Source organism: Rhea pennata, chromosome 6, assembly GCF_028389875.1.
Source record: "Rhea pennata isolate bPtePen1 chromosome 6, bPtePen1.pri, whole genome shotgun sequence".
In the NCBI taxonomy this organism is placed as follows: Eukaryota; Metazoa; Chordata; class Aves; order Rheiformes; family Rheidae; genus Rhea; species Rhea pennata.
This window is the reverse complement of record NC_084668.1, coordinates 26689165-26716532: the sequence shown is the minus strand read 5'-3', so window position 1 is coordinate 26716532 and position 27368 is coordinate 26689165.

Here is a 27368-nt window from a genome sequence, read left to right as displayed (position 1 = left end):
TATATGTATTAGAATTACTGTACTCAATATGAATGTTACTTTTTAGATATCATAGCAATTATTATCTATTCTACTAATTTTTTACGTTAAAGAAAATCTACTTTCATTAGTAATTTTGCATAGATAAACAAAATGTTTTTAAACCAAAAGCATTTGGCATCTAAAAAATCGCCAGTTAGAACAGTATGTGTTTGTATAGGATAATGCTACCCACTTGATTTGTTTGCCAATAGCTAGCATTTTCAGGACCCTTTTTAAATCATACTTGACAAAAAGTGTTGGCAATGGCATTTCTGACTTCCAGATCTTTAAACATTGGCAAATGCAATCCTTGCCGTTCTTTTGTTGTGCTCCTACAAGTGTGCAAAAAGATTGCTGTTTAACACGTATGTTGATAAACACTGCATTTATTCTGTGTGGGTGATTTTTAAAATGAAACAGACAGACCCAGCAGCTCTACACTCTCTGTAGCCAATGCTGCTCGTACTAGGGACAGAACAAACTTGTTCTACCTTATGCTAACTTATTATGTAGGTGTCAGAAGGTGGACAGGAGGGAAGAGAAGGTAAAAAATGCTTCTTTCTTTTTTTTCTTATTTAAGCACTAGCTATTTTCAAAACGTAAAAGCATTCAGCTGGCAATACCTGCAGAGAGACTGGTGCCCTGACATAGCCTGACGATGGTACGTGAAATGCTGCTCCTCTGCCTTCTCAGTACCTGTTACAGAACATCCTCAATAAAGGGAAAAAAGAAAGTTCAGTTAGCAGTCCTAATGCAAGGGAGGCAACTTGCCATTATGTATATATGCATATCTACATACATGCCTGTAAAGAGTAGCCATAATGCCTCATTTCTTAGTAACAGAGCATCTCTGAGATGACAGAAGCAAAAATACAGTTCTGATAAACAGTTACGTAGATGTCAAGTATCTGTTCAAAACTACTGCTTCTGCATATTATTTCTCAGCAACAATTTGCAATATCCATATCAAAATCTAGAGGAAGATAAGTTATAAATAATCAATACTCATTTATCTTTTAATTTATTACTACTTTCTCAGATTCTGGAAGAGTGCTTGATATATAATCAGCAGAAGATATATCAGGATAATTTAGTACGCTAATAGTAAGAGGCTCCAACTGAAGTTCCAATTTCTATTAGAGCTTGATTATAGATCTGTAAAATATTTATTTCCAGCTACATTAATTGGTAATTTGGCAGAAAAATAGCAAATTAACATCTAATAATTGTCTTTTACTAAATGTGTAAATATCTTCAGATTTCAGTTCTTTATACTGACATGGTATAAAGTGGTAAAAATACCACTTCACTAACCCTAGTTTACAGAGGGTACCACTGAGACTGTATCAGCAGGACAGTTGTCTGGACCCCAGCCTTGGAATGGACTGCTGCATCCCCTGGTCAATTAGGTGGCTCAGTTATGTGGCTTCTTGTCTTCAGCTAACAGCACCATTCCTGAATCTAGCCTTTCACTTAGCTTTTTGGCCTCTTCTTTACTCATCCCTACCCAGCTGGAAGAATTGTTTAGCAAGCTAAATGATGAGATCACAGAGTGAAATACACCATTAGGAGTCAGGCACCAGCTGCACCTATCTTTTGGTCAGTGTATGGAGTTTGATAGGTCTGAGTTCAAGAGTAGATCTGTGGATCCAAGCATTGGCTAAGTTCTTCTGGCAGGCCCAGACCAAATGGCGGGACCAAATGAAACTGTGGAGTCTTGTCATGGTCCTGGCTTATTTCTTGCTAGGTTGGGTATTTTTACTCCAGAATTCATCAGAGCTCTTGCCCATGGACACACTGATCTGCACATACATTGCAGCTTCATATCTGAAGTGGCCCTCTGATGTTTACCCTCCTTTTATAGTGAACTTAGCTCAGTGAATCCTCTTGGCTTGAACTAAAAAACCATTCCAGTTTTACTTAGTGACCTCTCCCATATTCAGAAGGTATTTCTACTCAAATGACGTATCAGGGTCAGCATTTAGCCAAACTTGGTATCTCCTGATTTCTAGCCCCTACAGGGCTAACAACTCCACAGAACTAGGTTTAAAAGTGTAGCCTGTCCTGGCCAGAGCTGTTGCTCCCTGCCTAGTTTGAAACATAACCTCTGTGAGTCCTAAAATTTCCTTATTGGAGTCTAAAGACTAAAGAAGCAAGGCCCAAACCCATCTGAGAGTAATTTATGGCAACTCAGCTTTAAATATAGGCTGGTGGCCTATTTTTGAGTCACCAATAGTTTTAGGTCTTTAGTCCCTGTTGGCTCAAATTTTAACCTTGTCATGAAAAGAGAATGGTCTCGGGGCTGTGGTATTTTCCTGGCATTTGGGAGCCCTGGGCTGAACTTCCAGGCAAAGGTATTAGAACCTATTTAGGAACTTATAAAAAAAGATGGTGTCCTTGTCAGAAGTCAATTAGTGCTGAGACAGGTTAGATATCTACCATCAAATACTCAGCATCTTTGTACTATGTTAGAGACAGTAATTCTGCTAACTCATGTATACAATGAAAATAACTACTGTAAAGGCGATGACTGGTGAGGAGGGGACACGCATATACCCATACAGAGTTAAATTTACGTGTATATGTACCACAAAGAATAATTTTAAAGAATAAATTGAACCTTAAGACCAGACCACTCCCTCAAGATTCATGAAATGTATTCCCTTCTAGAGCTGTGCCATTAATAAAAAGTTTGGTCTAAGGACTCTGGTTCACTGCTTGATAAGAATCAAAATGGTGTTCAGGAAAGGATGTCACTCATAAAATCTATTGTTAGGTAAACTACTTTTATTCACAAGTATCATTATTCACTACATGGAATTTTTGATGGAGTGGATTCTTTCGAAGAGGGATCCAGGGAAAAATCTGCAAATTAAATCTACCTTTTCAAAGATTACGGTATATTTTCAGAGTTTTATAAATGTTTGTATTTGGCATGAAACAACATTTTATTTGTACTGACAAAGGTTTCAATCTCTCTTGCTCCTTTTTTCATACCTAACAATCTAGTTGAGCTGATTTTTGAAATATACAGTTCTAAGAGAGAGAAAAACATTCTCATCTATAATAGATGATAACTTTTCAACAATGTCAGTTTCTTTGTTGAAATCTCTATTTTTTTCTGTCATTGTGGACAGATTCTCCTCATTTGTAGCAACCTGTCAGCAAAGTAATGTGGAGTACAAAACCTTCCGGTTCTGGATTTATCTTCCATTCTGGAGCTTTAATAGCTTGCAGCAGAGTTTGTAGAAAGATCTGAAGGTACCGAAGATAGAAATGTCCCTTCTTTACACAGAGATACAGTATGTGCTGAAGGCTTTGAACTTCTGAAAGGCGAATGTCTAGTTGGAGCTTGTCTTCTGGGTGTGCCTGTCACAGATGATGGACACAGGTAAAGATGCTCTGATTCTCCTTTAGCATCTCTATGTAGCAGATGATGAAGAGGTAAGAGACTAGAGGGAAAAAGCTGACGTTTTCTCAGTACTAGACATATAAACCGAACAGTGTGAAGGCTACGGCAATAGTCCACTTTCTTTTTTTAAGGAAAGAAATGTATTTCTGGGGAAAGGAATTTCAATTCTAATCTGTGCCAGAGGGCATCTGAATGCAAATGGTGTTCCCTGGGGAGCTGGGATCCTATTTGTTCATAGGTTGGAAGGGGCATGGCTTCATGAGCTCTTGGTAAAAGTGTTCTCTCAATTCATTGAATATAAGGAGGCAGTTCATGGAAAGAGTAACTCCTTGTGCAAATGGGTCACAGGAGTTTGTGAGAGCATAGTACTGTGTATTCGACCAACAGATCAGCTCCCTCTGCAAGGCAGGTCTCGGTCTCTGACATCAGTGGAGGAGGAAGCTGTGCACTCTTGCATATGCCAGCCAGAGATGAAATATATGAATGATCAGCTCTGCATCATGGGGAGTTGCGGGAGGAATGGGAATCAAGCTGGGGACTGAGTGATGGAGCAGACAACAGCAGCTGGGTCTGAGGACTTGCTCATGTTTGGTACAGGGCCTTCACTGATAGACAGTCATGAAATAGATAAATCAGCCTCTGATTATGTTGCTTGATTGTGCATTTTGAAGTTTCACATGGCTTAAGGGATAAAGTCAGCTGCTGATGTTCAAAGGCATGTACTCAGTAGGTGGAGTGATTGAATTGACATGACAATAAGGGTGGATACCTAGTGTAAGTAGTGGTTTCCCTTCTTGAAATCTTTGGATCCCAAAGTTGAAGAAAGGAAGAACAAATCATTTGGAATTTCACAAGAGACTTGAAGGTATGTCAAAAATCGTTTTCCAGAGGAGACTTCAATCTGAACTGAAATACTACAGCGGAGAGTAAAGCAGAACTGTCTCTACAGATCAACAATGGTGGAAGATGAAGCAAACTTTGAGAAAACAATACTTAACATTACCTAATAAACATATTTAGTGCAGGAACACTGCTCTGACTGTCTAACCTGAAGAAAGTGATTAGTACTTAAAGAGCTAATTCCTATTATCCTTGTGTGATACATGCTGAGAGCAAATATTCAATTCGCTATGGTATTTGGATGGACATTAAGAAAGACTATAGTTATCTATTGAAGATACAACCAAAGTACCACTTCTCTCTCCCACCCTCATCTTTCAACTCACATATAAAAGACAAGGGTCCTCAAAATGACAGGGCAAGAGGGGAGGACCTGATGGCCACTCTCCAACAACTGGGACTCATTAAGGAAGAAAGGACGACCTTCGCTATTCAATATTTGCCAGATAGTCACCGGGTGAGATGAAGTAACAAAGTTGCAGCTTAATTGGTCACGTTCTTTGTACTGTTTTGGGTCTTCTTACATGTCTGGGACAATGCAGTAGGTGACAGTTCAGAAAAACATCATGAGGGAGGTGGAAGAATAGGATCACAAGTGTCTAGGCAAGTATTAGCTAACACTCTTCTGGGTAAGCTGAAAAAAATAACCAATTCCTATGTAACCTGTGAGACAAATCTATAAGCAAATAGCTGTATATGAGTGAGATATTTACACGGTGCTGAGACATTGCTGTCAACGTTTTGAAAGTCTTGAGTAAATTATTTTTATCTTGGCATTTTATTATGTTTTAATTTTCCTACTTCCTGTCTAATCCAATTTAATTCAATGTACAAAATGTAATTCATAATACCTTTAAAGTACTTGTCCGTATCTCTTTTCATAATTGAATCTCAACTTTTTAATCTGCAGCATATAGAGAGGTTTTCTATTATGCATGCTTATAGTATCATATAGCATGTTTATTTTCCTAGATCTAATGGTATTTACACTGGAATTGTGAATATCTAAAGTGAGTTTACCACTTAGGGAAATCGTGAATAAATATGTGATGATGCGCTAACCTGAGAACAAGTTTGCAGTAGACAACAAACACTAGACTGACAGGCCCATATCTCCTGGCTCTCCTTCTTGGGGATGTCATACTGTATTTCCTGAACAATTTTTACTGGATGACAGCATTTACTGGGCTTTTAATAAATCAAATTTTGTTAGATGTCTTTAGTGTGTTCATTATTGGCAGTATTTTTTTCATTAAATTTTGCAAATGGTGTAGCTAACTGATCTCTTTCTGCCAGAGCTTGGTTGGTCTGGTCTGGTTGGTCAGTTTTGATGAGTCTAACTTCCTTGCATGATTGTTTCCCCTGATGGCATAACCATATTTCACAGAACAAATATTCTAATGCGGATAGCTTTACAAAGGATTAGATTTTAGATTTTTAAATCTGATTTTTTTTTTGATTTAAAAAGGAGCACCTTGCTTGCTACAAATATTTAGTGGTAATCACTGCTTTCTGAAATAGTTTGTTAGTACCATTGGTAAGACCATTTATCAGGACCACAAACAGAACTAGGAAACATTAAGAATGTGAATGACTATTCCTGCAAAAAAATTTGCACTATTTGTATTAGGTCTAATAATGAAAATTAATTGTGGTAAAACCAATTCATTTTGTACTAAAGTGATTCACACTGAAGAAATATCTCTATGGAAAAGATGAACAGAATAGCCAGAAAGAAATTTCTAACAGCTGCAAAGACTGTAACAAAAGCGTACGTTGTGGCAGCAGAAAACAAATTGCCAGCTATTGTAAATCCTATTATTTTCTCAATATGCCTAAATAGTGTACTATTAGGACTCCCACTGACATTACTAGCATGGAAATAGAATATTATTGTGAACATATTTTCAAAATATTATAGAAGCCAATAGAGTCCATATAATTGTCTATAGAATATGCAATATAAGCTATCAAACTCTCCCTTTCCTTTGATGTCAAAAAGCATGTATCTTCCTTTAGCTGTGTCTTACACAAGCCTGATTCTTGGGCCTGATTCTTGGTAAGGCCTCTGTTTTACTGCAATAAATATAAGTAAATGTGACTAATGCATTCCCAGGTTTAGAAGATACTTTTGCCACCTGGTTTTTGTTTGACTCATGCCATCTGCTACACATTTGACATGCTTCAACTTCATCACAAGACTTTTCCTTACATGAGGCAGGCTGTGAGAAAAGGTGACATGCTGTGGCTGAGCACCTTTCCGTCTCTTCATGCTCCCACAGGAATGGTTGGAGGTAATTCCCAGTCAATTATCTGGGATACAGAACGGGTGACCCCTGGCGCAGCAATGACGCTGAGCAGCCCTTTTTGAAAAGATGTGCACAAAAATGGTGTTTTGTCCAAATGTATTACATTTACTAGAACTTTTTCTTCTCCTCAAGCTAAAATATTGATTTATATAATGGTAGCTTCTAAAAGAAGTGAGAGTTTTGAATTTGTGTGTTTGGTTTGTTTGTTTATATTCTGTTTCTGTCTTCTACTCTATAGCTACACTGATGAAAGTTCAGTCATAATTCATAAGATAAACAATTCATTTTGTTGGTGATATATTGAAGAAGATATGTACACACACACTCTGTGTACCTATACTCTAGAGAACTAAGCATGCATCATAACATTTTGAAAAGTTCTTAAGTGATTTACAAGCTTTTGCATTTAATTCTCCAGAGAGTTTGAAGATACAGATTCTAAACCTATCTGGAAAATAATGATTTTTTTGCAATAAAAGGTGAAGCAGGCTTAAGACATTGGAAGGTACACAGTAGATTTGAATTTGCCAATATATTTGTAAATTCAGTTTCTTTCAGCTCGGTTGTTTTAGCTGTTATATGACACTGTAATTTATCACTCCCCTGGGAGATTCACAATGTATTATCAGGTATTATTTTAAAAACAAAGAAATAAAAAACAAAAAAATCCTTTCCCCCAAAAGATCCCAGGTTGCTTCAAGCATGTGTAACTCTTTAAAATTAACAAACTGCTACTTAAAGTGAAGTATAAATTATTTCTAATTCTGATATACTCTGATCTGGGTTTCTTACATGATTCTATAAGTTTAGATTTTCCTGCTTTTTACCTTAACTTGCCCTAAAAATGGGAAAAGCAGACTCTTTAAATTCCTCTTTTGAGTAGTCAAATAACTTGCTTGAAATGTATGATTCTTAGCTCAATGGCTTTATTGATTCAGATTCTTCAGTCATTTCTGGTGTAAACTCTTTGCTACTCCCCTGTTGTTAAGGGATTATAAAATATGGGTTTTCTGTAGCCATGGCTGAATTTTTTATTTGGTCCATGTGCATAAAGATTTGAATGTTCAATTTTTACATTAGTTATTAGTTTTAACATTAGTTATTTATTCAAATGAGTTAAAGTTTGAAGTCTTTCATGAATCACAGGACAGGACAGGAAACGAGGGAATGAGTATTTGTTAGAGGAACCTGGGTCTGTTTGAAAACACTATGTGTATTAAGACTTGCAAATTTTGAGAATTGGCAGTATTGTGTTTGAGATGATAATTTTCACAATGCATGCAGATAGTATGGATTTCCAAAATGAGGTCAATTTATAAATCTGTCATCATGGACTAGATTGTCAAGCCTATAAAATGTTGCTCACAGAAATGTAGATGAAATCTTTTTTGTGAAATTGTATATCCATGTAGAATTTCATGCAGACACATATGAAGATTTAAGGAAAAATCTTGCAACTATTCTAGGCAGTTAGATTTTGATAAAGTCTATAATATCTCCAATATATTATTGTCTGTGTGTGCATCTGTGTCTATGTGTTTGTGTACAGAGCACATGTTTTTGCTACAGTGCTACTTTGGCTAAATCTGATTTCTGTACAATGAAAACTTCCTGCAATACACATATTGAGAATATCTTGTGGGAGAGATAAGTGGTAACGTCACAGTAAACTCAATGCAAATTTCTCATGGTATAGCTCAGATTTCTCAGCATGCGTATATAATTTAAAGCATTTACCGCACTTTCTACATCACACCTGAGGGAAATGGAAATATGCACATGAACAGCAGCATGCATGCAGTACAAACTTCATAATAGATAGATAACAGTTGTAATATGTGAAGTATAATAAATATTAACTTGCATGATAAAAATTTCACAACCCATTCAACGAAGAATACAAATTTAGTAGCATAAGTTTCATGTTGCATGCAAAATTTGTTGTAAGTGATGCACATGATTCAACTTTTACAGTCGATCTTGCACTTTTTCTGTTGCTGGAACATTATGAGCTAGGTCATGTACATCCCGAATCACATGTTGCATGTTTGACACTATATTGTTTCTATGAAGTTTTCATAGAGATGAACTGTTAAATCCCACGATACAAACTTCAGAAGATCAATATCAATTTCAGTGAGCAAGACAAGACTCATTATGTAATATAGCTGGTACCATACAGAGTCTACAGCTGGGTGAAACTTTAGCTGTATGTATGAACTGAAAATAAGTGATGGAGTATGTCATATTAGCACTCCTAAGAATATCAAACAAGTACCAGCAGTTTTCTCATATACCAGCTGCAAAGATTAATAGATTTTACATTCTTGTACATCCCATACATGCACATGCACACATCTGCCGACCTGCAAAATTTTCTTTGATTAAAAAAAAAAAAAAAGAAAGCCACAATATTTCAAAATGTAGAATCATTATTAGAAATGTAACCAGTTTAGATGACAGTCAATTAGTGCTTGGAACAGGAAGTGAAAAGCCACTACAGTATATTTAAATGCAGTTGTTAGACAGCTAATGTATCAAGCAAATTCTAGCAGGTTGGTAATGCTGATAACAAACAATGCAAATTCATCAGCAAGTGCAATGAATAATTCAGAGCATATACTTAATGCAAGCTTTCCCACACAATTTTCCAGCTTGACATAAATGCAAATTTTACAGTGTGTGCACAACACAAGTTTCACAGCACACAAAACTCATATTCAATAAAAGAAAATTATCTTGCATGGAGAATTTCCAAGCAATATGGGTGCATAAGCAGACTGTGTTTCACGGGGCTTGCATGTGTAATTGCTCCAGGCATGGGTCATCCATAAAGTTTAAACCTTGACTTTAATTCTAGATCGGTATAATCTAATAAATAGCGTCAACAACTGTCTGCTAGAGAAGGATGTCACCTGTTCACTAACAGTTGTTTCACATGCATGCTGTAAACTTCTTTGCTCCTCCTGAAGCTTCTACAATCTTGGTAGAAGATGAATTTTGAACATGACATGGTGAAACCTATGTTGTACGACATATTTGCAATTTGTGTTGCACACATTTCTTCATGACTTAATGCCAATTTGCCATCAAAACAGATTCCCTAATTCAAGGATTAAAATAGAATTGTATATAGTTATTATATCTGGAATTTGGTTTAACTTTGGAAGGACAGAGCTATCTTATCAGTGTATAATCTTGCCACCTGAGATGTTAGCGGTTTGTTCTGTCTGAATCCCCATAATTCTGAAGGGGCAATGAGACATGTCAAAGTGCATTTCCTCCTGTCAGCCAGCCAAAGGCTTAGAGCTGGAACTGCTATTCACTAGGCAACCTTAGCATCAAAACAGTTTTTTTTTTCTTTTTTTTTTCTTTTTTTAACTACAGTTTGAATTTGCTAATGACAAAAGAAACTCCCAGTGGGTGTGACAATCATGAAATAATCAGCTTTAGAGGATTAGAGGACCCCAGGGGTGTGATTAGCTCAGGTTGGCCAAGCCCTCTGTTATGAATTAATTCTGAAATGAATATTTGCATTCCAACACTGCATCTGACTGGAACCAATTTCCAGCCTAAGAAACATTTTTTTCCTCTATTAAAAAAAAATTATGAAAAACAATTCACATCGCACAAGACAATTGGCAGCTGTGGCTAATGAAATGTGAGATGATTAAGCAATAAGGATCTGAATTTTATGTGATTTACTTCTGCCAATGATCTTTCAGTGCAAAGAGTATGTTCATTGTTATTTTTAGTTGATATTTTTCCTACACTTTTGTTAAATGCTCTATGGAATATTTTCAGTTCATTTGATTCCATAGTTGACAATCAGATAACTTTTCCTTCCATAATTAGCAATTATCAACTGTACAAAAATACGGAGTGCTGTTGGGTTTGCATAATAAGCAGAAAGCAGAAGTGATGATAGCAACTTTGATGAACTGAAAATATATCTTTTGTGCTCTTGACAGCTATTTGGGAATATATATATATATATATATATATATATATGTATGTATGTATGTAGGGAATTTGAAATGATGCTGCATGCTTACAGATACACTGGTGAAATGGCCTGTATGTCTGACAGTTACATTCAATCCAAGCAGGTAAAATTGCAGTCTGACACAGAATTAGCCAAAGTATTTGATAGAATAGGCTGGAGAAACATAATATGACAATTCAGCAGTAATTTAAATCTATTTTAATGAATAAAGGAAGATGATTCTGTGCAATGAAAGGAACAGACACAGGTTTGTATGACTAGCTTTTTGTTCAAAGTGTGTTCATTATATATATGTAGGACAATAGTAAAATAGCAGCCACGTGGACTGCCTAGTATGGCTTACATATGCACTCTCTCTCCTCTCTATATCCATTTGCCTGCTGGTTACACAATCTGTTCTTCAGTGTTGGCAGCTTCCTTGGTACTTTTTTTTGTTTGTTTCCAATAAAAGTCTATAAAATGAAGATGATAGTGCTGATCCCTCTCTAGAAAAGTGCTTTGAAAGTCAGTTATAAAAAGTGTTAAATAGCATCATTAAAAACAATTAATTTTTCTATTGTCTTGCCTGACTTATTTTTCTTTAAAAATACTATTCTTCTCTTTTGGGGAATTTGAGATTAATTCCATTCTAGTACTGTCCATGTACCTATCAGAAATTACTGTATTTCTCGTTTCTGACTCTTCTGCCTTACCAGTCCATTCTTCTGTCATATCTACCAAATCTGATTTCCTCCACTGGCAAAATGTTGCCCTTTCCTGTATTTTGTTATTTTTTTTTCTGTATCCCTTGGAGAACACAATGATTTCTTTGTTAATAGTCTGTATTTTATCATTTATTACTTCAAAGCACTCAGCAAAATCTGAACTTGTATTTCTTCACCAGTCGTAGCAATAGGCATAGCTGTAGTCTTGATGACAGAAATATAATAACATTGTGTAAGAGCCAATACTTAAGCCTCTTAGCATGAGTATTAAATTGTCCTATACTATGTGCACCTAGAGAAGGGGAAGATACAGAGGTTGGAGTTGATGGGCTTTCACAGGCTTTATTGAATTGCAACACATGTTAATCCAAAATGTGAAGCTTAGTTGCTTTGTACATAATATTTGCATCTGCATTGTTTCCTTGGAGAGTTTCTACACTTAATATCCTTTATTAATATTTAGAAACAATATTTTAAAGGAGTGCCCATGGTTCTGTATCTTTGCTGAGCTTGTGCTCCCTTAAATCCCTGCATAACCTGTGTTTCACTCTACCCTATTAATCTCACCTTGAGTATGCTCTCAGCAAGTGATAAATTTATTTGCGGGCTGTATGGTTCTGAGGGCTGTGCCTTTACAAACTGAGAGTCTATGTGGACTGGTGCAAAGCTCTTATTTTTTATAGGCTGTCATAAGCACTAAATATGAAATAAAGTAGACTTCTTGTGAGCACCGCAGTCATTAACAGATTGTGAAAAAATTCTGGACAGAATTCCCATTTGATTTTAGTGGGTGCCTAACTTCCATCATAATTCTTGTCCCAGAAGTTTGCTGAAGAAACAGCTTTTAACTGTAAATGGTTTTACTTTATGTAATAGAAAGCAACCAGCAATGATACCATTGATACCATTGCACTACTCCATTTCATCCATATTCAATATAATACTATGCCAACAAAACTGTATTTGGTATTCAGCCTAATATATACTACTAAGTACACATCCTTTGTATAGGTGTCATGCTTGAATCTGTTCAGATCCAAACAGACCTTTGATTTGACTAAGAAAGGCTGCAGAATCTGTGGAGTAGGAGGCTGTAAGAAATTGCGCTGTTTACCGTATTGGCTATCTCCATGCTGGTAAATTATGGTGGAAAAAAAAATGAAAGAAATAGATGCTTGGGACCAAAATGTAAAGACAGATATGTCCAGCAAAACATTCGTATGGAAAGAAATACAAGGTGAGTGTATGCTTGGGGACCTCTGAAATTCTACAAGGTATCTATCTGTATCTTCCTGTGCAGCTCTGTGTGAAAAGTCTGGCCCTTAATATTTCCATCCCAAGTGTTAAAGTACTTCAGAAGTGCCATTATTTCATATTTCTAATTCTTAACTGTGGATTTCCTTCAGGTAAAGTGAACAGATTTTGTTGCAATTCTACTTGTATTATTCATAATATCCTGCCATTTTAGTGTGATAAATAACTGTGCTGTAATATAGCATTTGTATTTTCCTGAAAAGGGTGAAGAAATCAAATCTTAACTGTGTTTTAAGCTGAGTTTTAATGAAACAGATAAAGTGTTGGTTGCGTATAATCAAAAAGGATGGGTAACAGGTCACTGAACTGAAAAGACTCTTTCTAGGCCCCCAATGCTATGAAGAGCATGAATGTGAAATTTCTGCTGCACACATTACAGTTAATGGATTTTTGACAATCACTCAGAGAAATAAACCTTCAGATGCTGCATTGTATTTACAACAACAAATACCCTTTAATCTTTCATGAGAATACAGTTAATGACACTGTTTTATTAGGTTTATTCTATAAACACCTTCCTAAGTTTTAGTGGAAGAGGAGGTGGTAGTAATACAACAAATGTGAAGGAGCTGGACAACTGACCAAATGCTTTTTGTAATAAATAGCCACATTTTAGCCATACTGCTGTTTGACAACAAGGACTGTGGAAAGGGTTGCATTCAGCACTCACTGAAAAGTACAAGAAATTTGGCTTCTGAACTAAGTTAGGCCTGAAGGTTAAGGAAGGATATAAAAGAATTTATCTGGAGTTTATCTATGGTGCTCTAAATTTCTATTACTGAGCAGCAGAGCTTTCTTTTTCAGAGTCTTCATCAGAGCAGTCTGTGCCAGTGAAAGGAGAAGATGTTGCTTTAGGTCACTGGGGTGTTGTAGCGAACGCAGGGACCAGCAGACTAAAATGCTATGAGTTCGTGGAGAAGTGCTAAGCCTGTGTTGACTCTGTAAATAGGGTCCACAGCTAGTTACTGTTGTTGGCTGTCATTTCTGCACGCGTCCTGTGTCACCTGGACTCACATACTGAAAAACTTCTGTCTCCTCTGGAGTTTCAGGAAGGAAGAGGGCAAAAAGAAGGACTGAAAAGACCGGTATCTTGACCAATATAATAAAATATGTGTTAAACCCTTCCAGTGCCTTGCAGCCTGATCCAAGATGCAGAGTGTCTAAGGGAACATTTGTGGACAACCTGCAGCTCATAGGAAGGTGGACCTTAACTCTTTAATACACAGTTTACTTTGCAAGACTGAGATTTTCTTTGGTAATGCAAGATTTGACTAGATTTGCTTCTTGAAAAAGTGACTGTCAATATGAAAACCTTTTTTAATGTTTCTGTTCTCAACAAGGGGGCTATAGAACCATAAAGAAGATATGTCCTCACTTAGCAATAATACGAAGGCCTAGCTATTTCACTTACTGTCTAGTTGTCTCTATTTTCCCCAGAAAAATGGTAGGAAGGTCTTCCAAAGACTCCTCTTTAATGGTAAAAAGTTGCTAACCTTGTGTTTCGTGAATTACTTTTGCACTGTTATTCTATTCATCCTTAAAGAGAATAATCATTCAGAATAATTTACTTAACCAATCTGATAGCCTTCTATGACGGAATGACTGGCTGGGTAGATGAAGGAAGAGCAGTGTACATTGTGTACCTTGACTTCAGCAAGGCTTTTGACACTGTCTCCCATAAAATCCTCCTAGAGAAGTGTCCTAGCTCAGGAAGTGTGGGTTAGACGAGTGGACAGTGAGGTGGATTGAGAACTGGCTGAAAGGGAGAGCTCAGAGGGTTGTCTTCAGTGGCGTGGAGTCTAGTTGGTGGCCTGTGGCTAGTGGTGTCCCCCAGGGCTCAGGACTGGGTCCCATCTTGTTCAACCTCTTCATCAATGACCTGGACGAGGGGACGGAGTGCCTCCTCAGCAAGTTTCCTGATGATACCAAGCTGGGAGGAGTGGCTGATACACCAGAGGGCTGTACTGCCATTCAGAGCCCTGGACAGGCTGGAGAGTTGGGCGGAGAGGAACCTCATGAGGTTCAACACGAGCAAGTGCAGAGTCCTGCACCTAGGGAGAAATAACCCTAGGCACCAGCACAAGCTGGGGGCTGATCTGCTGGAGAGCAGCTCTGCAGAGAAGGACCTGGGAGTGCTGGTGGATGACAAGTTGACCATGAGCCAGCAATGTGCCCTTGTAGCCAAGAAAGCCAGTGGTCTCCTGGGGTGCATTGGGAAGAGTGTTGCCAGCAAGTCGAGGGAGGTGATCCTGCCCCTCTACTCAGCCCTGGGGAGGCCTCACCTCGAGTAGTGCGTCCAGTTCTGGGCTCCCCAGTACAAGAGAGACATGGAGCTGCTGGAGACAGTCCAGCATAAGGCTATGAAGATGATCCGAGGGCTGGAGCACCTGCCCTGTGAGGAACGGCTGCGAGAGCTGGGCCTCTTCAGCCTGGGGAAGAGAAGCCTGAGGGGGGATCTGATCAGTGTGTATAAGTACCTGAAGGGAGGGTGTCAAGGGGACGGGGCCAAGCTCTTTTCAGTTGCCCCGTGTGGCGGGACAAGAGGCAGTGGGCAGAAACTGAAGCACAGGCAGTTCCGCCTGACCGTGAGGGGGAATTTCTTCCCTGTGAGAGTGACGGAGCACTGGAGCAGGTTGCCCAGAGAGGTTGCGCAGTCTCCTTCTCTGGAGATCTTCAAGGCCCGCCTGGATGCAACCCTGTCTACCATGCTCTAGGTGATCCTGCTGAGCGTGGAGGTTGGACTAGGTGATCTCCAGAGGTCCCTTCCAACCTTACTGATTCTATTCTATGATTCTATGATTGTATAATAATTGTGTGAGCATCATGAACATGTACCAGTGAATCCAGCAGCTGAAAGAATGCACATTACTTGCACGTGTTTTGTTACCTTTCTGTCTCCAGGTGAAGGAACACTCATAGTCAGTGTTTGATGCTTCCAGATGGTTTTGCTCAAGTAAAATTTAAGTGTAAAATAGCCTGGTATTCCGTATGTAAATACAAAGCTGTAATTAATACATAATACATTTCAAACCTTGGATGCAGGGTTAGTTTCCAGTAGGCACTCAGAAAATGAATTTATATGTTAGATTTATTACATGAATATTCCCACAACACAGTCCTCTAGAGAGAAATGTGCACTTGTTTTCACTCCTGTAAAATTTAAGCATGTCCAAATTGATGTTTAGCATGGAAACAACTCTGCAGCATGCAGTGCTGCCGTGTAATTATGAAGCATTTTAGAAAGTAGCTGCAATAGCTATTTTCCAGATATAAATATCCAGTCCTCCTCACAGCACTGAAAGTAATTATCCTTCCTTTAAGTAATAAATGCTTGCTAACCTCTGTTTTTTTCCCCAAAATAGAAGTTTTAGTTTAAGGACAAGAAAAAAAAAGACTTAACTTGTCATTCTTTAATTTATTTCTAGAAAAGCTTTATAGCAGTTCTGTATATATCTCAAAAGGGTGTTCAGATCTTTGCTTCAGTGATAAATCAAGCTTGTGAATATCTCCAAGATCTTACAAATATGCTTAAACTTAAATATATGTGTTGTACTTCGATGCATTGTATTTCAATAGGCTTCCTGTCCCTTTCCGATATAAGCCTTCCTTTTAGCACTGTAAGTCTTTGCAGATGTATGACTTCAGCTAAGATACTGTTATCAGCCAACACTCACTTTGGGAAAGACTGGCAAATTCACTGACTGGCAGCAAGGTTGAAAACTGGATTTGATTAAAAACTTTCACTGGAATGATCAACTACAGGATAAATGCTTATTTTTCAAGGCTAGACTTTCTAAGGTTGCTCTACATTTATTTTCTGTGTTTGAATTTTGTAAAGACAGCTCCGTGTCTGCCCACTAGCAAAATCTGAATCTGTTCTGATTCCTTTCAGGAGGAGCAAGGTGGCTGCTTAGCTGTAGGGACAAAGCAGAGGCACAGAACTTTCTTCTCTCTTCTTTCCTTTTTTTTTTTGGATTTGGAGAGGTCAGTTTTGGATCTAAAAGCTGCATTTTGAATCCTCCAGAGTTGAAGCTTTCAGGAAATTCCTTCCCAGAAGAAAAACAATGATTTTAAATTTTTCCTTATTCAAGGTTTTCTTCAGAATCATTCAGATTATTGTTTATTTTCTGAATATCTGTGATAAAAATTAAAGTACAGACCCAAACTTTGCAGTGTAGGCCTGTCTCCAACATACACCTATTGAAGAAGTCTTTTGTAAATTCATGGAATACTTGGGGCTAAAAGTGCTGAACACGAGTTACATTCCAACACTACCAAAGCTTCTAGAAGTTTTGATAGTTACTTCAGATTAACCAGTATTTTGCCATAGGACTACAATAGGATTTAAATGATACCATGTAAACATAAAGCTTTACTAGTAGTACTTTGTAATCTGCACATGACAGCTGTTGGTAATTTTGTGGGATTTTTGTTTTGTAAAGTATAAGACAAAAATCTAAGTTGGATCTAGTAATATATAATAATGACTTGCTAATGCAACAAATTGTTTGCCTAGATTTTGATGTAAAGGTGATAGGAAGTGAAAATGCAGAAGACTTACGCAATTCATAAAAATACATCTTAGAGGGACAGAATGGGAGATTTTTTTTATGGATAGCCAAAGGTGAGGTGAGATAAATGATACTAAGAATCTGTATTATAATTAAGAAATTCTAATGGCTACCTCTATTCCTAAAGCCATAGTTTAAGCAGAAATGTTATTTATATATAGGTGGTCATCTGGTTAGCACTTAAATACCTTGATGAGTTTCAGAATTTGGACTATGTCTCAATGAAGTTTTAGTGATAAGAAAAATAAATAATTACAATAGCATCAGAACTTACTGGTTATTATTTTACTGCTTTATACTACTACCTTGAAAATAACCAATGCTCTAACTTCTATGAATGAAACTCAAACATATTTGTATTAATGAATTATACAGAAGATGGTTTTATATCATGAAATTATTCATAAATTGAAGTAAAAAGTATCTTCAGAACAAAATGTGTATCACTAAAACAGAGAACATTATCCAAGGAACTGAGTGAACTGACACCCTATTGAGGGAATCCAGTCACAGCTCTGAGCACATCATCCTTGCTTCTGTATGTCAGATCCTGCATGTACATAGGGAACAGTCTAATTTTTCTTCTTTCTTATTATTGGAATGAAATCTGATTTTGAATGTCTAAGTTCATACTTGCTTTAATCTCATTATTTAAAAACAGAAACAACAATAGAAAAGAGCTTGCTAAAAACAACCAGATCAGCCTTCTTAAAACAGTATGCAGATAAACCTCAAAATCCATATGAATTTGAATGTCACTCAATGATTTTTAGATACCTCTTCTAGCACAGAAATCTGGTAACAGACCATGAGTAATATTGTGCACAATGTCCTGTGGCAGAAATTAAGAGCTTCCAGGGCTAGATATGGCTGTTTTAGAAAACTGATCCAAATGGAGTTCTGCGGAGACCGTAACATGCAGGGCAACATTACATTGACTTCTGTGTTTACTGGAGAGAGGGATGTTAAACCATGAAATTGTTATTTTGTTTGATTTCAGACTGCTGAGACCATGAGCCAGGAACTTCACGGAAAAAAATGAATGCAATACTGGTCTGGTAAGTGGGGAAGGATTAGTGCTAGCATTGTCAGAGGAAAAATGGTACCACACTACCATCTAGTCATTTTTTAACCAGCTATCCAGTTTGCTTAGGGGACAGTATTTGCCTTGAAATATGAGATCACTATGGAAATTAGTGCAGATGATACAGAGGTAACGAGCAGGTGTTACGACTTTCTGGTTCATGTTGTTACAGGATAGGATTTCCGGATCTGTCAAATACTTCAGTCTCTGTCATTTAGCACAGTTATGGTTGTTTGATCAGCAAAGGCTGTTATTTACTGACCACAAATCTTCATGTGATCCAGTGCTGTTTAGTAGAATGTGAGTTGTATTTGCTTGGATCTCAGATAACAAAGGGAAGTATTAGTCAAATTCAGAGTATCTTCAAGTTAGGGCCCAAATCCTAGCAAGCTAGAAAGGACAAAAGGGTATAAATATGAATAAATTTAGAACTGAAGTTAGGGGAAAATGTTCCTGTCATAGCAATGAGATTCTGGAATAGCCTTTCATTAATAAAAGGACTATTTTAAATACAGAGCTCTATATCTGTATGGCATTTACACACAGTAGTGGCTCAGTGTCGGAAGATTGGCCTTGGGGAACTAAGAGGTTCCTTCCTATGTTTTTAAGGCCTCTAACATGGGGGCACGTGTGTAATTTTACTCAACCGTTGTATCAAATCGATGGGAATGTTCACACAAGTACCACTGTTAACAAGATTCAAGTGTCAGCGGGAGCAGGACTTTGGTTTTCCACAGTTTAGCAAAAGGATTTTAGGAGTCCAAAATGGTGAGTATTAGAAAACATACAAACAGTTTGACAAGTCTGCTGTGATACGGGCGGAGAAAGCTGTAACGGAAGTCTCGAGGAATCCCTTAGAGTATATTGGACTTCTCTTACTTGCTTCACACCCAAAGAAGAATGAGTGAACCTGTGAGTATGTTAGAGCTGAGCGGCCTTTGTTTTTTTCTTGAATTCTGTAACGCTTTCTCACTTTCCATGTGACTACTAGTATCAAGGAATGGAGTATGTGCTTAGTAATTGCCTTCAATCAAACTCAGATTTCACAGAGATGATTTAAAAGTACATCTCCAGCTACAATCATGCACTACTTCGTATTAACGCAGATTTTAAGTCTGAATAGACTTTATGATATAAAACAGCACCTACTTTATCTGTATATGAGTCAAGTGAATAATTCTCCATGAATAATTTATAAGATGAATTGAGGTTCCTCTTTCATGTACCACCTACATGAAATAATTTCATTTATTTTACTTTTTTTTTTTTTAATTCTGAGGTAATATGCATATCTGAAAACTGAGCTTCCTTACGTATTGCTTGCTGGTCAAATAAGATTCATGTTTCTGTTTCTTGAATCGATGAGCAGAATATAAATATATTGAGGTAACAAATGTTTTAATTACAGATTTAAAATCTGCTTTTGACAAACACTGCTTAATATGAAACATTCTCTTAGAAGTTATTACCAGGGTAAAGTGAAAGAGATAAGATAATTACATAAATCAAATAAAACAAGGTAATCAGGATCATCTCTCAGTGCATGTGCAATTTTGCAGATATTTTTATGGTAACATCTCTTTTGGAATAGGTATACAGTAGGTATATTACCTGTTTTAAAGAACCCACAGTAACTATCAATACCCCAGAGGAATATCGTTGTGAGTGCAGGCAGGGAACATGCATTCTGACTGGGTGGTGCCTTTTAGAAAGGTCTCCAGGGGGAGCAGACAAAGCGTGGCTTAGGCAATAACGCTATTCCCTGAGTACATCAAAGACTGTCTCCAGTGTACAGGTTAGGGCAGTCTGAGACCTATTTTAATATATGCCAATAGCTAAAACAACTCTCAGCTATCTCAAAATAAAGGAGGTAGGAGTTGCCTCCCTTTTATGCCCGTGCTAAGCTCTGCACCATCTCATGGTGAATCAGGCCTATGATATCTACTTTACAGAGAGTTTCAGACTCTTAATCCTATTTAAATTTTAATGTGAAGGCTTGTTATAGTTTCTATAATTTGAGGCATTAAAAGCAGATGAAGCATCTTTAATCATAAAAGCTTCATTGCTTTAATTTATGATACCTGCATTTTAAGCCCTACCATAAAGTGGATTGTGTTTGGGGGATCATAGTTCACAGTGAGGAACTGTGATCCATCAGGAAACCTGTTTACATTAAAGCGTTTTGACAGCGGCAGTAATTAAACCTGTTTCCCAGGTGCAGAGCAATATTTTAAATGCCCCTCTGGCTACAATACTATCCAAGTTTGTCTGCCCTTCTCCCTTACCATCTACTGCAAAAACAAGATAATGGGAATAGAGTAAAATGTAAAGAGGCCTGGACTAGTAATTAGTAATCTAATTATATAATCAGAATGTTAAAATCTCGGTTTAGCTGATTTCTGTATTAGTTTGTATAACAAAGAAAAATATTTTTTTGCCTCTCCATGTGCCTTGGAAAGGAAGTAAATGGGAAATCATGGCACTAGTGCCTGCTGTTATGGCAAGTTATAACCTCACACAATCACTTCTGACTTTGAAACGTGAGTTGGCTTTAGAGCATAGCTATACAAACCGTTTTACCCAGCCAGCATGTGATATTTTTCTGTGAACCTTTCTTAGAGTAAGAGTGCATAAAGAGTGCCAAATCCTAAAAATCTGATGAACTTACAAAACCATAATGTGGACAAGTACATACTTGTGCCATTAAGCTAAGAGTAAGATCTATTTAACTTAAATACAGCATAAATCAAATACTGCTCCCGGTTATACTGCTAAAATTCTTTTAACACCCCACACTCAGGCTAACTTGTGTCCTATTAGCCTCCTCCTTAAAATCCTCAAAATGATGAGTGAATTGGTATTTAACCACTCACTTATTGATATCTTCTGGGAGTAACCAGTCAGTCTTGCTCTCATCCTTATCCACCAGAACTGCTGGCAGCACTACTGCATTGCCAAACCAAGCATTTGAGATCTTTGGAAGTGGGGTCCCAGGCATGGGTCTGTGGTTAATACTACAGCCAATGTGTTGTTTTCTTCTTCTAAAGACTTGACCATGGGACACCTAGTTTAATTCCTTTCTGGTTTTCACTACATTGTGAAGGTCACTATATAAAGAATGGTCAGCCCAGTCTGGGGAACTTGATTATATTGGAGGGATGTGATGACTCCTAGCAGTGCACTGGAGGCAGCAATTCATCTATGAGAAGTATTGAGAGGGAGCAGGATGGTCACAGAAAGTCTGAAAAAGAAAGGTTTTGATAGCACAGCGTTTCTCAGTCGAGTATGTCTATCCTTTCTACAGTATTTTCTACAGCAGATGGATGGAAAATTATCACCATTTGTAAATGCTTGTGACTCTATGTATCATGTGCTTAACTGAAGTATTTATCATTTAACAACACCTTTAAAAATATCAGAAAGCCATAATTATTGAAATACTAAATGTCATCGTTATTGTTCCTACACAGTTTATATGCAAATACATGCTGCTCCCTTGAGCTTAAATTTGTGGTAAATGAAATAGAACAGCTTTTTCCTCTTTCATGTATTTCTTTTCATATTGTGAAATAAGGTATTGTGCAAAACTGGCATGTCAGTTGTACAATCTATAGTCATCAGAATAAAACCTTCATCATCGAATTGGGAACCCTGGAAACACCTCCATACTCGGTGCTTCCAAGCATTTCTATGGTTGCTCAGCAGCTCTACCCGCGCTCTGGGTGGGAAGCTATTTAGAAATATTAGTATTGTGGGTCTGTGCCTACTGTAATAAGACCCACTTCACAGCAAAAGCAATTTTTGAGTGTTTACTACTTTTCAGTAAATACCTGATATACAAATACTCAGTAGAAGCAAAAACTGCTGTTCATCCTGCATTTTACTAATAATGGAAATGATCTGGTTTAGCATGGTGGTCATGACTGTATTTTTAAATGTATACTCCAAAAGTTATTTTTTAAAAAAAACACAACAAAGAAGACTGCCAGAGATGTTACTCATAGGAAGAAAAATATGGTCATTATTCATATAGATATTGCCAGAGGACATAAATGGGCAGAGTGAGAAAACTCTAAATAACCCAACTTGTCCTAAGGCCTGTTTAGCTGAAACACAGCCCAGTCGTGTCTACGTAGGTTTCTAGGGTAAGAGGCTGCCAGACCACTAGAGACTGGAAAAGACTATATCTTAAGAAGCTTAAGAAATCTCTGTGAGGAGTTGTTGTTAAAAAGCTGGAAAGATCATAGTGTGCAACAATAGTTTATATTAGTCTTACAAAACCACAGATCTGTGCAGCTCTGTGTAAGGCGCCTAATCTGTTTAGTATTTATATATCTACAGGTAAAGGACTTGTGTAACCACAAGGCTAGGTGATGTCCTGTCTTATTCATTGGGGAATTAATTGTACTTGTTTTAGAGTTAGCTGTTGAAGAGATTAGGAGTGTGAAGCATAGCAGGGTGGCCATGGTTGCATGGCAACTGAAAAGAATAGTAACATCTGGTATTCTTTATTTTTTTTTTTAGGATCTATAGATCTCAAAGTGCTTTATGTTGTGTATGAGTGTTATTACTTCTAGCTCTGGGCTCATTTTCCCCTATTCGTTAGACAGTAAGTGGTTTCCTCAATGTACCAGTTACTTCTAGGGCAAAATTAAACATAACATTGGATCTTACAATGTAATTCATTTCCTAATTCTCAAGCCCTACTAGCTGTAGGGGATATTCTCAAGAAGAAGCATTGGGGAAAAAGTCTATGCTCGTATGAAAGACCATCTTTGAAATTATTCTGTGCGTGAGTGTGCTTAGCTGCTTGTGAATGTGGTGTCTCTCCTGTCTGCTGAAGTAATAGATCTGTTTGAAATTATGTTTACTCTCCTCCCTCAGAGCCATTTCTTTCCTGTTAGAAGGGCAGGAAGGCTTGGCCATTTGTCACAAGAATGGGATCTATATGAAAAACTGCATTAATTGCACTTTAACTCATCTTCCTTGATAATTTCATGACTCCTTCATATTTTATTTCTGACAAACAAAAGAGCCTTATTAAAACAGCACTTTGCTTCATTCATTTTTGAAATAAAAATCCAGTAAGTGCTGAGGTGTGAAGTGTAGGCAGGCCCTTTTTGTTCAACTGTTTTTAAGCATTTGGCATCACTCACCCACTCCATGGTTTTCATCACTGGTTACTTTATAATAAAAGAGAATAAACAGAAGAAGGATGTCCCTAAAGCTTCTGATAGGAGAGCAGGGGGTATCAGGCAGGTTAATCAAGCAGCCGGGGCAATGCAGGGAGGCTGCACGGACAGCACAGAAACCTCGCCGAGCCTGACGGCCACGGCTGCCTTCAGCTGGCGTGAGGCCCTGGAGAGCCCCGCAGGCCTTGCAGCCACAGACACAGGGCTCTAGCTTAAGCTTTTCTTGCCTCTGTGCTGTGGCTCTGTACATGTAGACACCAAACCAGCCCATTTCTAGGGCAAAGCTACTGATTTCATCACACAGTGCTGCTTTTGAGGCCAACAGCTGTACTGTAAGGTACAGTGGACATACCCGAGTCGTCTCTAAATGCCCTTTCACTGTTGACTGGTGAATCTACCCAATGCCAGATAGAAAATAAATACAAAGGAATCCCCTGTACCAAAGCACCTTTTCCACTCTGAACCCTTTGTTGGGAAACTCAAGCAGGAACTTGTACATACACCAGGAATTATTTTCCTCAGCCCATGAAGCTTGGGAACCCTCTCTCTGTCTGCTTGCCTGCTGTAATTCCTGCTGTCTCCGAAGAACCTGCTGAGAGCGTTCTGAAATAGCTAAACTCACCTGCCAGAGACAATTGTGTAAATGTGCAAAATTATTTTCTTATATTTTAAAATATTGAGTATACTAGCAGATTATATAGCCAGTGAATAAAAACTTCCCTCTTCATATTCTGCCTCTAAGACTTCATTTGATAAAACCACCTTTATAAAACCCTCTTTTGCTACTTCCTATTCATTCGTTTGTTCACATCTTTTTGAGAATTAGCCCAGACTAGAATTCACCGTCTCTTAAAAAAAAAAAAAAAAAAAAAAAGGAGAGAGAGAGAGATACTAAAGGTATTTTTTCTTCAGTGTGCATCTCCAGTAACATTGTGACAGGCTGTCAAGAAATATGTCTCTAAAAAGCCAGGTTAGATCCTCAGAGACAACCAGTGATGCAGTTCTTAGTAATGTGCTAAAACCCGGTCAGAGTGCACCTTGTTGTTGCTGTGTGCAGTGATGTGACGTCTGAGTTATTTGTTTGCTATGCCATAAGGTAGCATTAGTGGATATAATGTGAACAGATCATTCATTTGTGAAAATATTTATGGTGCTGCTTCTGAAGGATCATTCAATTCAAAAGCAGATGGCAAAGCATGGATATTCATGGACTACTTTAGAAGCTATCTTAGGTAAAATGTTTTCATACAAAGCAGCTAAAGTGTGTAACAATCTGATATTTGATAACACTTATTACTTAATGTTTATATATATTTACAATAAACTTTCACGAATGCTACTCAAGCAAGAATATGCTACCTCCAGTTTTTCTAATAGTATGTCCCATAAGTTCTTTGCCATTCAAGCCTCTGATCCTGCAAATACTTATTGAAGAGTCTGACATCTCTCAATTGATTGTGCTCATTGAGTTCAGTGAGATTAAGTGTTTGTAGCATGACTAGCTCCATGAATATATGATGTGTCAAGATTTTCAAGTGTTTTGGAATTTGAGGCCTCCAGCTTACAACAGGTAAAAGAAGTCTATTTTTTGGAAGTGATGAGGGTGTATACTCAGAATCACAGAATCCATCTAAGATGTTATGCTGGGCATCTGGAAAATTAATCTCTTGCAAAAATGATAGCTGATGACTGTAATATTTCTATGTGTATGAATTCAACTGAATGTTACTTAGCTATTTATTTAGTGTTCTTCTGTATTTTGCCCTAGCCCAGGCTTCCCTTGTTCAATTTTTAGAAAAGATAATGGTCAAAAGGCCGTTAACTGTGTTCTGTTGGAGGCTTGGCCTTTTTCACCTAAAAAAATAGGTGGTTTAACACATATTCTGATGCCAAAAACTTCTCAGATTTATGGCCAGATTCCATATCACTTCCTCTGATATTTATCAGATTGCCTCTTATTAATTTTGTCACGCAGTAAACATTTGCACACCCCTTCCACAAGGTAGGTTTAAAAACCTGTGTGTACTTCAGTGGCAGTGCCCTAGCTGCCGCATGGGCTTTATCTGCCTTTCTTGGGGCTTGGCTGTGGGTTCACAGCTGAAGTGCTTTGCTTGTTATTGCCTCTCAGCTGTTTGTAATGAGTGCTGTAGTGGAGACTGCTGGATTTGGGAGGAGGGGTCTGGGGGTGCACTAAGAGCCTGAGGCTACAAATGGGAGCTGCTGGGAAATATGTGAGTAGTTGTGAGCTTTCTTTATGTCCTTTCCTGCAGAACTGCAAGGCAAGTTATTGAGGGTTGTTATGTTCTTGAGACTGGGCTCTTTGGAAGGTGAGTAATTTGTGAGAGAGCAGGTAGAGATGTATTGCTAGGGAGGTGTGAAGTTACCATAGCTGTTTCCTAAGCAAGTGTCTTTTGCAGTGCTTTGCTTTGTTTGCTGATTTGGTTTCTTGTAGTTATGTTAATATGGAAGCATTGAGCTCAGTATGGATCAAGTTATTGGTTGTAGCCTGTCTTGGTAAAATACTTTTGGTACTGAGGTTAATTAGTTTTAAAGCTTCCTGAGTTGTGTGGACTGTATCTGCAGCATGGGCCTGTCCTTTGATTTCAAGGAGAGGTGTTTCTTCCTGTTTGTACAAGGTCTAGTCTTGTGACTAGTTCTTACAGTGATGAAAATAAGTATTCTGCTGCTCCCTCTCTATCCTGAGTGCAGTTAGCTTTTATTAAAGCTGAAACAAAAGCTGTGGCTGATTGTGACTCTGGACTATGCTCATCCTCCTGTGATGCCTTAAGGATGGGGATGTCACTCTCCCTCCTGAGTTGCCCCTCTATTGTCTGTCTCTGTCTCTCTACTGTCTTGCAGCACACTCTTCTCTTTACACTGGTCACTACTTTCTCTAGTACTGCAAATTGGGCTGTTGCTCAGCTAACAGTAACACCTGAAGAAACATCTTGCTTTGAACTGTTCAAAGTCTCATGCAAGAGCATGTCTCTATATGCGTGCATAGGTAGCGCTTATTAAAGCATATGTGAAGAGCTATAAATAAAAGATATAATGCTGATGTTTACTGTCTGTTTTTAAATCACCAGTGAAGTCCAGTATAGTCTAGATCACAAGTGTAGGACTATACTTGCTTTCTAGCCATGAAATCCAATCTAAACACTAAAAAAAAAAAATGTTTTCTAGATGTGTATGAATAGGTAAATGATTGTGTCCAACCATATTAGTTGCACAGTGAAGGTTGAAGCAGTTCTTTCTACATCAAATATAATAGTTTTATCTCTGCTTGTAGAGAATGACCTGGATAGAATAGACTTACTATTTTCTGTATTTAATCAGTTTGACTCTAACTGTTGCTACTCTTTGTAAGAGAATAAGTTGGAAATTTCCATCCAGATTTCCTTCAGGTGGAGCCTGTTGCCAGTGGTTGTGATGATGGGCAGAGTTTACATGTATTATTTAAATTAAATTACTCAGGTTTTCGCTATCCTAAACTGTTGTCCTTCACATTTTATGATGGTTCACATCACGAAATCCTGAGAAGTGTGTCAAATTCCTCATCCTGTTTGGCAAAAGCAATAGGTAAAGTAAAGCTTACTGACTTTGCACTACCTCTGTTCAGGCATGCGGTCTGTAGTTGGCTCTAAATGAAACAAGAACACAGGGGACCATACTTATTTTGGGATGAGTGGTGTTTAAATTAACTTAACCTGCAGAATGATTGCTGTGCAAACATGGTAATAATACAGCAGAGCTGTCATTACGGTCAGTATTTGGTCTTTGGCTGCTTCCATTATTAACACTTAAAGTACTTTATGAAAAGTGATTAAAAACACAAATACATAACCTTTTCTGAAC